Here is a 13,055-nt window from a genome sequence, read left to right as displayed (position 1 = left end):
GACCATAAATGTAGACTATAGGTGTTTGATCGATTCATTTAGGAAGCGAATCTCCTATTCACTCACAAATTTTTAGGGGGCAATCAAATCTAGATATGAATTGCTCCCTTAAGAACTTTGCCATTGTATAGGCATCATTATTCTATTCACCATTGCCTAAGTCTATTTTTTAGATAGTCAATAGCAATTATGACGTATCACACTTATGTGTATTGAGCTACAAGACTTACATGTCCAATGAAGTCAATCCCCCATTTTTTGAAAGGTTAATGCGCTACAACTAGTGTCAACTCCATTTTATCTTTTCTATTTAGTACTTTTGTCCTTTGACACATGACAATCTTTCACAAATTGAGCCGCATCTTTAAATGTGCCACCACAACTAAGCTTGAAGCACTTTACATCCATTGTATCACTATTGAAGTGTCCTCCTACTATTCTTCTATGTGCTTCTTCGAGAATATCTAGAATATCATATTTATACACCCACCTTCTCAATAGTGCATCCTATTGTAGTCAATACAATATCTAGCAATGAGTTGGTAGGGTTGGACTTTGATAAGAAGACCAGTGAACCTAGCCTTCTGCATTGGACAGGATCAAAAACCATGTTTAAACATGTGTAGAATTTCATTGGCCTAGTATGGAGTTAGATCTACTCTAACTAGCTCGGTTTCTTATAGCATTTGAAATAAGTGGATATTTGGTAAATCATTCATTATGGCTTTGCATTCATAAGTCACGAAATGTGGCTTGTGTTTAGTCATCAACTGTATGAGTTTTTTTTGGCATTTTTTTATTGCTGATGACTGCATTTAATTCTTGGCATGTCCACATTTTGCCTTATAGCTTATGCATTTTCAGCATTTAATGCCTTTGCAAGCTCAACAACAGTGTTTCGGCCTCTTGACTGTGTTTGTTGACTATAATCACCTTGATTTTCTCGGATTTTGCAATCATTTTCTCATCATCTCTTCTTTACATTGCATATGAACTCCTGACTGTGCACTCTATGTCGTGTTTGGCTGTATTCTCTCTCTATTTCTCTTCTTTTCTTTATCTTCTAATCCAAACCTCTCCAAATGGCACCTCCCTAATGTTCTACTGATGATAAACTTCATGGCCCTAACTCTCACATGGAGTGCTGTCACAAAAGAATGGTTTGTGTAGAAGCAACTACGGTACGTGGTTTCTGGAGCTCTTAAGCATCCCCAACCTCCTCCTATTCCAAATGATTGGGACCTTGTCAACCATGAGGAAGTTGTGCTTACATGGGATTATGATGATGTCTATGAATATTCTACTCGTTTTCGATGTATCTCTAAAGAGGTTCTATCAACGGTCACCTCTTGTAGGATAGCTTCAACAGTATGGGAGAAGCTTCAAATGTTGTACAAGGCTTCCTCGACCATGCATGAAGTTACCTTCTATGGATAGCTTCATTAGATGAAGTTTAAGCCAAACGATACTATCCAATCTTTCCTACGTCGTCCAACAAAGGTACACAATGAACTTTGACACATGCAATCTGCACTTCTAGAGGCCCATCTAGTTGGGATTATGCTCTATAAGCTCCCTCCAGAGTTTAATGGAGTAGCCAGTGCTTGGGGCCCAGACATCATCAATGTCAATCAACTTCACACATATATTCTCATTGTTGCTTGAGCATAAGGTGTCTTTGAGATTACAAGGGAGGCTTCCATCTTGACATGGTGGCCATGATGAGGCATTTGCGACTTCAAAGAGGGGTGACAAGACCCTGGGACATTTGCCCAAGGACTGTAAGAAGCTAGCAGCTTTGTGAAAGAAGAAGAAGAATAAGAATAAGCCACATACAAACTCTTCCGACGAGTCCTCCCCATCCTCCTCCAACTCCAACTTGAATCCTTTGGCAAAGGTAAAGGCCACGGTGCAAAAGGGGTCATCTTCTTCAGAGAAGGGGAAGCGACTAGCTGCCCCTCCTTATGCTACTTTCTAGTGCATCTAATGCAGTCATCTCTCGAGACTTTGGAGTGCCAAGGAGAGACTATGAGAGGGTGGTGAGATGGAACAAATGAGCCTCATCTGTATAGAGGTCCACAAGATCCAAAGAGGAACTTTCCTTCTACATTTACTTTAGTCTCACAGATTTGAAATCCTGAAGCTAGGATTGATTTACAGATCCATGATGGACTATTTTATGACAGAGAGTGAGATTGGCCCCTAGTCCAGGCTCACATGACAGGACACTTTGGTGGTTTGATTGAGGGCAAGGAACCCATCTTTACCTACACTTAAAAGGGTTTGTTGATAGTCTAAACGCAAGGAACAACGTGAGAATGATAATACTTTGAATTTAACCAACTTAATCAATTATCACCGTAAAAATCAAAATACAAAGAGAGAGAGAGAGAGAGAGAGAGAGAGGGGGCAGGGGGGCCGGAGAGAGTAAATAACACGTTGAGGGCAAAAATGACCCCTCCTTTGCAAGAATTTATTAAAATAAACCACAAGCACTACGTGCCTAAACCATATACAAAGGTCTGATTTGCTATACTTTTCAAAATTAGGGTTTTGAAATCCTAGTTTCTATAGTCTCTTGGCAATAAGCTGATTTTCTTCTTTAGTGCTTGGATTAGATCAAGCTAAGTAGAAAATGAATCTTGGATGAGTGATAGATAGGAGAGTATGAAGTATGTGGCCGAAATTTCAATGTGAGAACTTATTGAAAATAAAGAGAAAGATCTTCAATATATAGGCATTGGGCGGCTTGGGTACTCGAAAGTGGAAAGTAGAGGCTACAAACGACAAGTGTTTGCTGAAAATAACAAGCGTAGGGACACTTGTCTCTTCATAATCACACACATCCTATTCTAGATACCACATGTCACTTTTTCTAACAAAAAGAAGCTTCTAGACCTTCTACTCTAAAAAACTCTCAAATGGTTAAGAATTTTAGCATAGCCACTAAAGACAAAATTGTTCCTTGTGAGATTCCAAGGCCTTCGACGCGAACAGAATTTCCATTTGAGCAACTAATTTCAAAAATAGTAACTTTATAATTTTAGCAGTCACCAAATTTAGGTTCTAGAGAGCTTAATTGTATAGTCTCACCAGTTCATGGTTTGTTTCTTTGATCATAAGCATTTGCTACCACTCATTATATGGGCTTCTAGTCGATGTGACTACTTGATTGGAAAAAGTCTTAGTCATTTAGGCTTTCTAGTCAATCTAATTGCCCAACTAAGCTTGTAATTTCTCTTAGGCATCCTGTTGATAAAACCTAAGTATAATTCTAGGGTGTTTTGGCCATTGCCCACCCTTGAATAGCAAGATAAACATTTAACCATACTTTGAAACAATCAAAAAATATAAATGCCCTTTCAAAGTAAATGAACATCAAATTAATTTGAATCATTGAGCCAATATAGCTTGGTAACAGTTGATATACAAATTAGTTACATTTCTCTCTCTTAAAATCCATCTTATAATCAAGACATTGCTTGAAGTATTTCTCATCCTACACCTTCTTTATAAGGTACAAGTATATCTAAATAGTTTTTAAAATGCTCTTTTGGCATTCATTTAGAATCGAAATGAGAGTAATTTTTAAATTTCAAAAAGAACTTTTTGAAAATGTTAATTTATCATTTTCTCATTATATAAAGACTATTTACTCTGGTTGAATTATCTCATCTTGTTCATCTACTTCAGGTGGATCCTCCATTATACATCCCAATGGTGAATGCTCTTCATAAGGCTTCCAAAGATGGATGACACTTTTGGGTCATGAAAATTTTGGCCATTTTACAATAGCCTTGACCTTTTTTGGATCCATCTGAATCCCATCTTTGAATACAATATAGCCAAGTAGTGCATTCCTTATGCTCTTCTTCATCTTTCGCATGAACCAAATATCATCAAATAAAGTACATGCAAATTGTTGAGCTAAAACACACTTTACAACTGATTAGCATTTTTAAATTGCCCCAAAATATACTTAATTAGTGTAAAAAACGCAAATTTGGCACATAGCTTGAGAGAGTTTCAATGGTTTCTCGGAATCCTAATTTTTTGGGACACGCTTCAACATCTATAAATAGATAGGTTGCCCACCATTCAGCCTCATCTTTTGAACAATTTTCTCACTCTACCATGCAAATTTCAGCCATCAACCACCTACCATCTATTATCCAACCATCGTCGACTGCAGCTCATCAATATCTAGCCCTAGGCGCTATTTTCAACCATCACCCTATTGTTTGGAGGTCTCCATTTGCTGCATCATCATAGCACCTAATTAGCCTACGTTTTCAACATCTAGTGCCAAAGGTCAAGTTGCTGCCATCTCTCCCACCAAGCGACTACTGCAGTACTTGTGTTTTTGCTATCCAGCAAGCCATCTACATCAGCAAATACCTCTCCCATTGTCGCCTCAATTTCCTTACACTCTAGTGGTCGATGCTTGGTATTTCCCACACTCCAACCGGTAGTCACTACACTTGGAATCCGCCGTCAGTGGTGGTCACTCTCCGACATTATATTGCTCTATCCTTGGGCATTCTGTACACTCTTACATTCATTTACAGCATTCATTCACTTCAAAGTTTCTTTTCTCTATATTTGAGTTTTCAGTTTTTGTGTTTTTTGTTTTGCATTTAGGGTTTGAGTTTTGCTTGTCTCTATCCGAGTCTTTGTGTTTTAGTCTTCGTCATACATGTTGTGTTTCCTCAACGCAAACCCTAGCATATCTTCACATGGTATCAAAGCCGATGCTCTTCTAAAGAGTATCCCCTACAGTGATTGTGGAGGCCAATCTTTATGTGGGACTCACGTGCAACTTAATTCTAGCTCATAATATCTCAAGCATCTTCTTCTTTGAATCCTATGATGCCCTATCAAGCTTCTCCATCATTGGAGGCTTTGAGAAGGCATTATGGTCTCAAGGAGAAGGTAGACTCACCTTTACCTTTACCATCTTCTTCTTCTCATTTTGGTCATCTTACAGTTAAAGAGTTTGAGAAATGCTTGCGTATTACGTACAATTCAGTTTACACTTCTCCAACAAGTGCTGACTACTACATCTGGACCGATTGGTGAGGCTGGCCATCTCTTTGACCTTGGAGGAATTATGACATTCGGCACATCTGGCAATCCATCTCCTTTATCTCCGCCAAGCCTTGTGTCAAGTTTCTCTAACCCTTTTGCCTTGTATGAACCAAAACCCTCTTTTGTTTCTCCTTTCGGTATGCGGGATCCAGATGGTTTTCAATATGTTAACTTTAATAAAGGAGGCTCTCGAAACAGATACCCTTCATCAGGTATATCTCAACCATTTGTTTCATTTGAGCAAGTAAACCACACTTCTCAACTCCCTCCCATTCCACCACTAACTTCTCCACATTCACATTCTCATTCCAAAATCTTGGATTACATTCCACTTCCACTCAAAGCACACTAGAGGTTGGATCTTCCATCTCCACTCCTAACACTTTCTCTTTCTCTATCCCGCCATCTACCTATCCTCCAATCACTCCACCTCTTGGTGCATCGTTAAGGGGAATGCCACCCTTTAACAATGTACCTTCCATATACCCCCACTTTACCACATCCCTCCATTCAGACACAATAGTGATGGAAATCCCTCTCACTACCACCGGATACTCACAAATCCTCCACATGACCTTTTAAACGCAAGGATATTCATCCTCTACTTATGGACTATTGTCCCACATCCCTTAGGTCACTCCTATGCAGAGATTTCCATCTTCTACTCCGGTGTCTCTATGTCTCCACAATGGACTCCACAGGCGATTACCATGCCCATACCCAATCTACCCTTACCCACATTTGGATATGCTATACACACTTCTCGTGTGCATGGTGGCCACTCGAGGATTCCTTTCCAAGTGTATGTTGGGGTAAAGGCGCCTCCGCCGTGCCGCCCCGTGTATTACTACACTGACAGTACCCGCCACTGCACACTGCAGGTGGCGGGCGCCCGTCACGTCACTTTATTCTTTACATTCATTTTAGTGACTAGTAAATAAAGGAAGGCCCAGTCACACATTGTGACTGTTGGAGTTCCCATTTCTTGTCTCTCTCTTTCTTGCTCTTACTCTCCCGCCATAGCTCGCGTGCAAGCTTCGATCCTTCTCACCTTTCAACTGGTATCAGAGCTTGGCTTCCTCTTGCTCGAGCTCGACTCGGTGCTTCTCTACCTTCACATCGACTCCCTTCACGCATTGGGTCTCCATCCTGGCAGCCATAGCCGATCTCCCAAGCTTCCGACACTCCCCGGCTTCCCGAGCTCCCTCCCGGCATTGTTGGGCTTCTTCAGGGCCTTGCCCTTGAGGTATTGCATCAGAGTTTCAAAGGTTTTACTTCAATTCTCAGTTTTAAACAGGTGGAAGAAGAGGGGCAGCCATCATTTGAAGCTTCAAAGCTCCATATCTCCCTTGCCCTTTGCTTTGGGCATTCATGGCTTTGTTGTATGCCCTCTTTGGGGCCTCTTTGAGCCTCCCATCCACACCAACATTGCCACATGGAGCAGCCACTTCCCAGGACAGCCTGCGCTGAATTTGCGCCAGATTTCTGCCTGCCTACTCATCAAGTTTTCAGCCTATATGCCTTGGCTCGTAAATGAGCACTTAAACAATGGTTTCTAGAAGGCATTTGAGCTACTTTGAAAGCCTCTTTAGGCCTTGTGCTTGGCATTGAAGCTTTGGGGCTGACATTCTCTGATTTGGGACTGTCATTTACTATAATACAGTGCTGGAAACAGGGCAGCCACACTTGGCATTGGCATTTGATGCTTATACTCTACTCCGGTTACCTTGTTTGATGCCCGTATGAGACCTACATGATGCCTAGTGCCTTGGGAATGTATGCACATGATTATGCCATGATTTTGGCCTGAAATATTGGCTGAAATTTCTCAGTTTTGACAGTCAAACTTGGCTGTAATAACAGTGGGCTGAAGGTACTTTGGATGCTTTGTCACTTACCTATTGGTACCGGATGTATGCTTTGGGATTTGCCATCATGTATCTGACATTTGGGGACGACTTTAAGCTCATGTTTGAATCTATGGAATGTATTTGAGCTACGCATAAGCTCCGTCTTGGTTCGTATTCACTAGCATTTGGACCGACTTGGCATGCTCTTGGACTGCTTATGCCTCATGTCTATGCTTGACAGTTAGGCTTCATACATTACATGCTTTGGTTCGTGATATATGCCGCTTGGTTCGTCTATGCTTTACCGACATTGGGAGCTTTGCCTTGGATGTATTTGAGCATTTCCGACTCAGTTTGATCATTTACTTGGTTGCTATCGGATGTCATTGAGTTGACAGAGATCTTATTTTGGGATTATGTATTGCTCTTTGGTTGCTTCCATCAGTTGCTTCATGTATGTCATGCTCTTGGGATGTGTATGATGCATTGACTTGGTCACTTGTCACTGGTACTTTGTCTTGGGTTGCTTGAGCCCTTGAGCTCGTTTGTACGCCTTTTGTGCCAGTGGGAGCATCTTGCATGCTTACTTGACCTTGAGCAGGGATTACATGCTATTGGAGCAGTCTATGTCATTGAGCAGTTACAGATGTATTGAGACTTTGGGATTATACTCCGACAATTGGATGTTGCATTGAGTATATGTCTTGGTTCACAGGATGCTTATGAGCTAAGTCTCAGTTTTGAATCCGCTTTCTTTTGAGCAGACACCTATTTGTGTCAGGTTTTGGCAGTTGCAGGTACATTTTGCCTAGATTGTCTGGGGGTGTGCCTCTTATTGGCAGATGCTATTTGACATCTCTCGGTGTTATGCTCATGTATTTTCACTGTCATTTGGCTTTGCTTTGTCCTCTTTATGCCAGCTTTGGACCTAGCATTGTCTAGTTGACATTAGATCTAGTTTTGGGACAGTTTGCTCTCATTATTGCAGTTCTGAAATTTATTACAGTAAGCATTTATTGGTGGACTGAGCAGTATTTTTTATGCTGAAATATCCTGATTTGGTGTATCGCACCTAGTACTAAGTGGGCAGCATCTTTTGGCACACTTTTCTCGCCATTTGGAGCTCATTTCAGTGGATTTTAGGCATTTTCTGCAGTAAAACAGCAAGCAGTTTTAGACTGTCTGTGCATTTCCAGCCTGCATTATGGCGTCCTCTTCGACTGATAATGCCATATTTAACATCACAAAGTTGGATGGTACCAACTACTCTTATTGGAAGAGTCAAATTTGGTAGGTCTTGGTGCAGAAATCTCAGATTAAGCCACTTCGGTTGAGCGGGGAGCAGCCTGAAACTATGGACAATGACGACTAGCTTGAACTTGATGAGCTATGCAAGTCCACGATTGTATTCTCTCTCACTGAACAGGTACATTATAATGTATTTGAGGAAGCACAGAGTGCATGGGATCTATGGAATAAGATCAAGAATCTTTATGATAAGAAAAGTCCGGCGAGTCAGATGTACTGATTGAAGCAGCCTATGGATCTGCGCATGAAGGATAATGCGACTATGTCTGCTCACTTGAGCCAATTCCATGCTATACTGAAGAATCTGACTTCGCAGGATATCACCTTTGGAGAGGAAGTAACTCCTCTTTTCTTGCTTGGGACTCTGAATGAGTCATGGGATGTATTCCGCACTGCCCTATGTGCCTCTAGTGCTACTCTAAAACTGAATGATGTTGAGAGTGCTCTTCTGCAGAAAGAGGTTAATCGCAAAAACTTGGATGCCTCTCGTGTTTCACATGCTTTGACAGTTAGAGGCAGGAATGACAAGAATGATCGTGGTCATGGCCGTGGCCGTGACTCGCAGAAGGGTCAGTCTAAATCTCGTGGAAAGTCGCGTAGTAGGTCGCGTGGGGGCAACGCTAATGTCACTTGTCATCATTGTGGGAAAAAGGGCCATATCAGACCACAGTGTCATGAGTTACGCAATGAGAAGCGCAAGGATAAGGGAAAAGAGAAAGTGCAGGAGAAATCCTCTGATCGCAGCATAGTACCTGCGAAGTCCAGCGTCAAGATTGAGGAAATTAATGTCACACAAACCGAGGATTCCGATGGTGGTGATGAGTTCATACTTGCAGCTAGTTCTTCTGATGCCTCACACTTAACTAAGACACCTAGTATGTATGCACAGTGTTGGTTATTGGATTCAGGTGCGTCCTTCCATGTAACGCCTTACCGTGAGTGGTTTCACTCTTACCGTTCTGTATCTGGATCAGTCAGACTTGGAGATGACAGGTCTCTTGATATTGTGGGCTGTGGAGATATTCAGTTGCAGTTTTCCACTGGCAGTTCCTTTTTGCTCAGGGATGTACGTCATGTACCTGCGCTTACGCGCAGTCTTATGTCTGCAGGACAGTTGGATGATGCAGGGTTTCATGTCTGTTTTGGGGATTCTGCCTGGAAGATTACCAGAGGCAGACTTGTACTTGCTAGAGGCGCCAAGGCTGGCAACCTCTATCCTCTTGTTATATCTGGGTCTTCTGTAGACCATGTTTTGGCAGTGGGCTCTATCCCACATGTATCACTTTGGCATGCCCGTTTGGGGCATATATCTTTGAAGGGAATGAAAATGTTATCTGGTTTGCAGTATCTTCCGCCTTTGGACTATGCACGTTTTGACTCGTGTGATCATTGTCTTTATGGTAAGCAAAATAGGTCTACGCATAAGAAATCGGGTAGGCCATGCATGAGTGAGCCCTTGGCTTTGGTGCATTCAGATGTTTATGGGCCCATGCCGTGTATGTCTATGGGTGGCGCGAAGTCTCTATCCCCATTATACAACTTATTCATCTCCTAGCACTACCACTCCTCTTGCAACGGCCAAGACAGCTTTCATGGATAAAAAACTTCTAACGGATTGAATTTCACCACTTACTTAAACTTCATGCAACAAGTGCTTGAATCTCACGGACTTTGGAACTTCGTTATTGATATCAAGCCTATGCTGTGAATCCTCAATTAGCTCATCCTAATCACATTTGTCAATGGAGAGTCCACAACGCCACAACCAATGTTGAGTTAATATGGGGATTGCTTTCTAAGTTTCACTCTCAATTACAACACTTTCCCCTTACATCTGAGCATTGGAGTCATCTCATGGACTGCTATGCAACATGAGATCACACTTCAAGTATCAAGCTCAATTTTGAGCTTCAAGAGTTTTCCATTAAGGAAAGGGAGGATGTAAAGTCATGTTGGCTGAGTATCAACGTTTACTAGTCGAGTTCACCACTACTAGCTCCCTAAAGTTAGATTATGATCGGATCACGTTCTCCTTGAACAAGTTACCCGATAAATACTTCCATTTTATCCAACACAAATCTTCTACGAGTTTAAGTATCAGTTCTTGCGTTATGCAAGGCTATATAATCAAGTCCACAAGAAGTCCTCAACACACATCCATTCAGAGGGATGAGGACTGGTTGCCTCTTCTTCAAGAAGAAAAACCAATAGTGGCAAAAACTCGCAAGATACAAAGGCAAGCCCAAACAAGGGTGATTCCCAAGAAAAATAGGTTTTACACACACTACCAAAGGTCGAGCCATGTGGAAGAGGAGTGTCGTACCAAGGCCCAAGGACTTCCTAGAAAACCACCGCAGACTACTGCAAGTGCCTCCACTCCAACTGACCAATCTAGAGAGGCTACGCCTCCTGTTGCTACACCAACTTCTTCATCTGATCCAACGGTCCCTAGCTATATGGCGCGCACACAATCTGAGCAGCCTATCTCCTTCACTACTCCTAAAGGATTAGCTAATTGGTCTGCTAGTGACTCACCTATTGCACTTTACGCATTCATTCCTAGGGCATCCACTGCATCTTCTAGGACCACTTCCCCACCTCACCATATGTGATGGTTGCCATGCGCTTAGCCTTTTTGTATTTAGACTTTTGTTGCATACTTACATACTCATTGCATTACACTTAGCTTTACTTTCTTTTATTTTCAAATTATTTTTTTGTAGTGTCTCACTATTCACCTCTATGCTTGCAAATTTGTTTTTCTCTTTTGCAAGGTTTTGTATTTCATTGTAGGGCTAACATGCAAGCCTCCACAAATCCTTCCTGAGCTGGAGACAGGAGATGCGCGTCATTCCTCTCACGGTTCCATCTACTTGGAGTTTTGCTCTTCTATCAGTATGGAGGCTTCTCCTCCCGCGAAAGATCATGCAGCATCTCTCTTGATGCTATCATGGCGGTGACTTCTATCCTTGCTTTTCCAGTAGGGATGCTTTATCATCTTCATCCACATAGTTATCGGCACCACATGAAGACCGACATCCTCATGCTCCTTTTCTTTCTTTGGCATGGACATCCAAGTTGAGCGGGGATTCCTACCCTTCTTGGTATTCTATAGGTTTTGGCACTTGTCTTTGACATCGGCATTCCCACCCTATTGTACCTTCCCCTATACATTGCATAATTTCATTATCTTTATACTAGAGCGCTTCGGCAACTGAAAATTTTCACCACGAGATACTCTATCCAAGTGGCACCTATTGCATGAGCATTCTTCGGCATGTAGAATACTATGCATCCCATTATGGAGAGCACCACTGGATGGATCCTAAGCTATTTACACCAGCAGATTACACCACCATCTCTCTTCGCATGATACTTCATCACCCTTCAACATCTATAAATAGATGAGTTGCCACCATTCCGCCTATAACCAGCCTTCCTTCCGTGGATGGGTGGTAAATCCTTGATTACGACTTAATTACAGCAACAAACAATTAGTGCAAATCTGAAAATACAAATTTACCTACTAATCTTGGACAATGCACATCCGATTGGGCCCAAAATTGGCGCCTCTTTCGATATTTCTTTAGCTTTACTGAAGAAGAAGTTGATTTACAATGAGACTCTCCCAATCCCTTTCGGTATTCCAACTCCCCTTGCTGTTAAAAATCACCAACAAGTCTTTAATCTGATTTGCCCCTTGATTTTGGGCAATCAATTGGCTCTCGCCTACTTTGATGGAGATGGATAATGCCCCAAATTCAATTATTTGCTGGTCCCTCCACTTGAATAGGCTAAAAAACAGCTTCAGCCTTGTTGAACCTAGGTCTTGGAGCTTCTAATTTCTGGCACGCTTCCCGAGGCTGCTGCTAAATCCTAATTTCTACTGCAGATTAGGGTTTGCAGCAAAGAAATCTGAAATTTCTCAACCTCCAAGGGTCCAAATGCTGAGATCTTTGGAGCAAGGCTGTGAAATGGCTGGGAGATGAGAGGGAAAGCTGTAGAGTCAGAAAATTCAGAGTTTTGTTGCGAAGAATGACTGAAAATCAATCAAATGCAACTACTGCCCTGCCACAACAGCATGTAGATGCAAAGAACTGAAGAAAATCACTCATTTACTGTTGCTGCTCTGTCTCAACAACCTCTAGATGTTGTCACCTGCTGTTGCTTGGTCTTCTTCTGCCCCTCGCTGCCTCAGCAGGTCCTCCAATGGCTGCAAATCAGACCAACAACCTCTCCTCTCTCTCTTACAAGCTATATCATTAAAATGCCTCTCTCCAGTCTCTAAAGAACGTTTTTCAGTCTTGCACGGGCAATTTTGACCAGTGGCAACCTTCCCGAATGTTTTTTCGAACATTTTTCATAATTAAATATTAATTTTCAATCTTTAAATACTGAATATTAATCTATTAATTATTTTAGTGCCCTAAAAAATAATCTAGCTGGCCAATAAATAAATTGGCTAGGCAACTTTCATTCCAAAGTGTCTCTGCACAATCTTTGACCATCAAATTGGCGTTAGGTACCATTAAGCGCCACTTCTCAAATGTCACCAACTGACACTTATCGCCAAATGAATGACCTAGGCCAACAACTGGCACCAAATACCACCAAATACCTGTATGACTTAACTTATAGCAACTTTTTCCTTTGACATCCCAAGATTTCTTTAGGTCCCGGCCTCGTAAATTTACTTTAACCCTAGTTACACCTCACATGTGTAACATTTACTTAATCATGTAATTAAAAATTAATCTACACGTTAACTAAGGTTTCAAAAATACATGTCCTCATAACAACCCTCCCCCT

General features: G+C 41.7%; 1 protein-coding gene across 3 annotated transcripts in view; it reads right to left on the bottom strand.

Annotated features, from left to right (window-relative positions):
- PTAC14 (plastid transcriptionally active 14) overlaps positions 1 to 13,055 on the bottom strand; it is a 163,738-nt gene that overhangs the window by 145,356 nt on the left and 5,327 nt on the right. The gene's annotated exons all lie outside the window — the stretch shown is intronic.

Source organism: Lygodium microphyllum, chromosome 19, assembly GCF_053477565.2.
Source record: "Lygodium microphyllum isolate KBCC chromosome 19, Lygodium_microphyllum_v1.1.10, whole genome shotgun sequence".
In the NCBI taxonomy this organism is placed as follows: Eukaryota; Viridiplantae; Streptophyta; class Polypodiopsida; order Schizaeales; family Lygodiaceae; genus Lygodium; species Lygodium microphyllum.
Note: the sequence above shows the minus strand (reverse complement) of the source record. Positions and strands in the feature narration are given on the sequence as shown.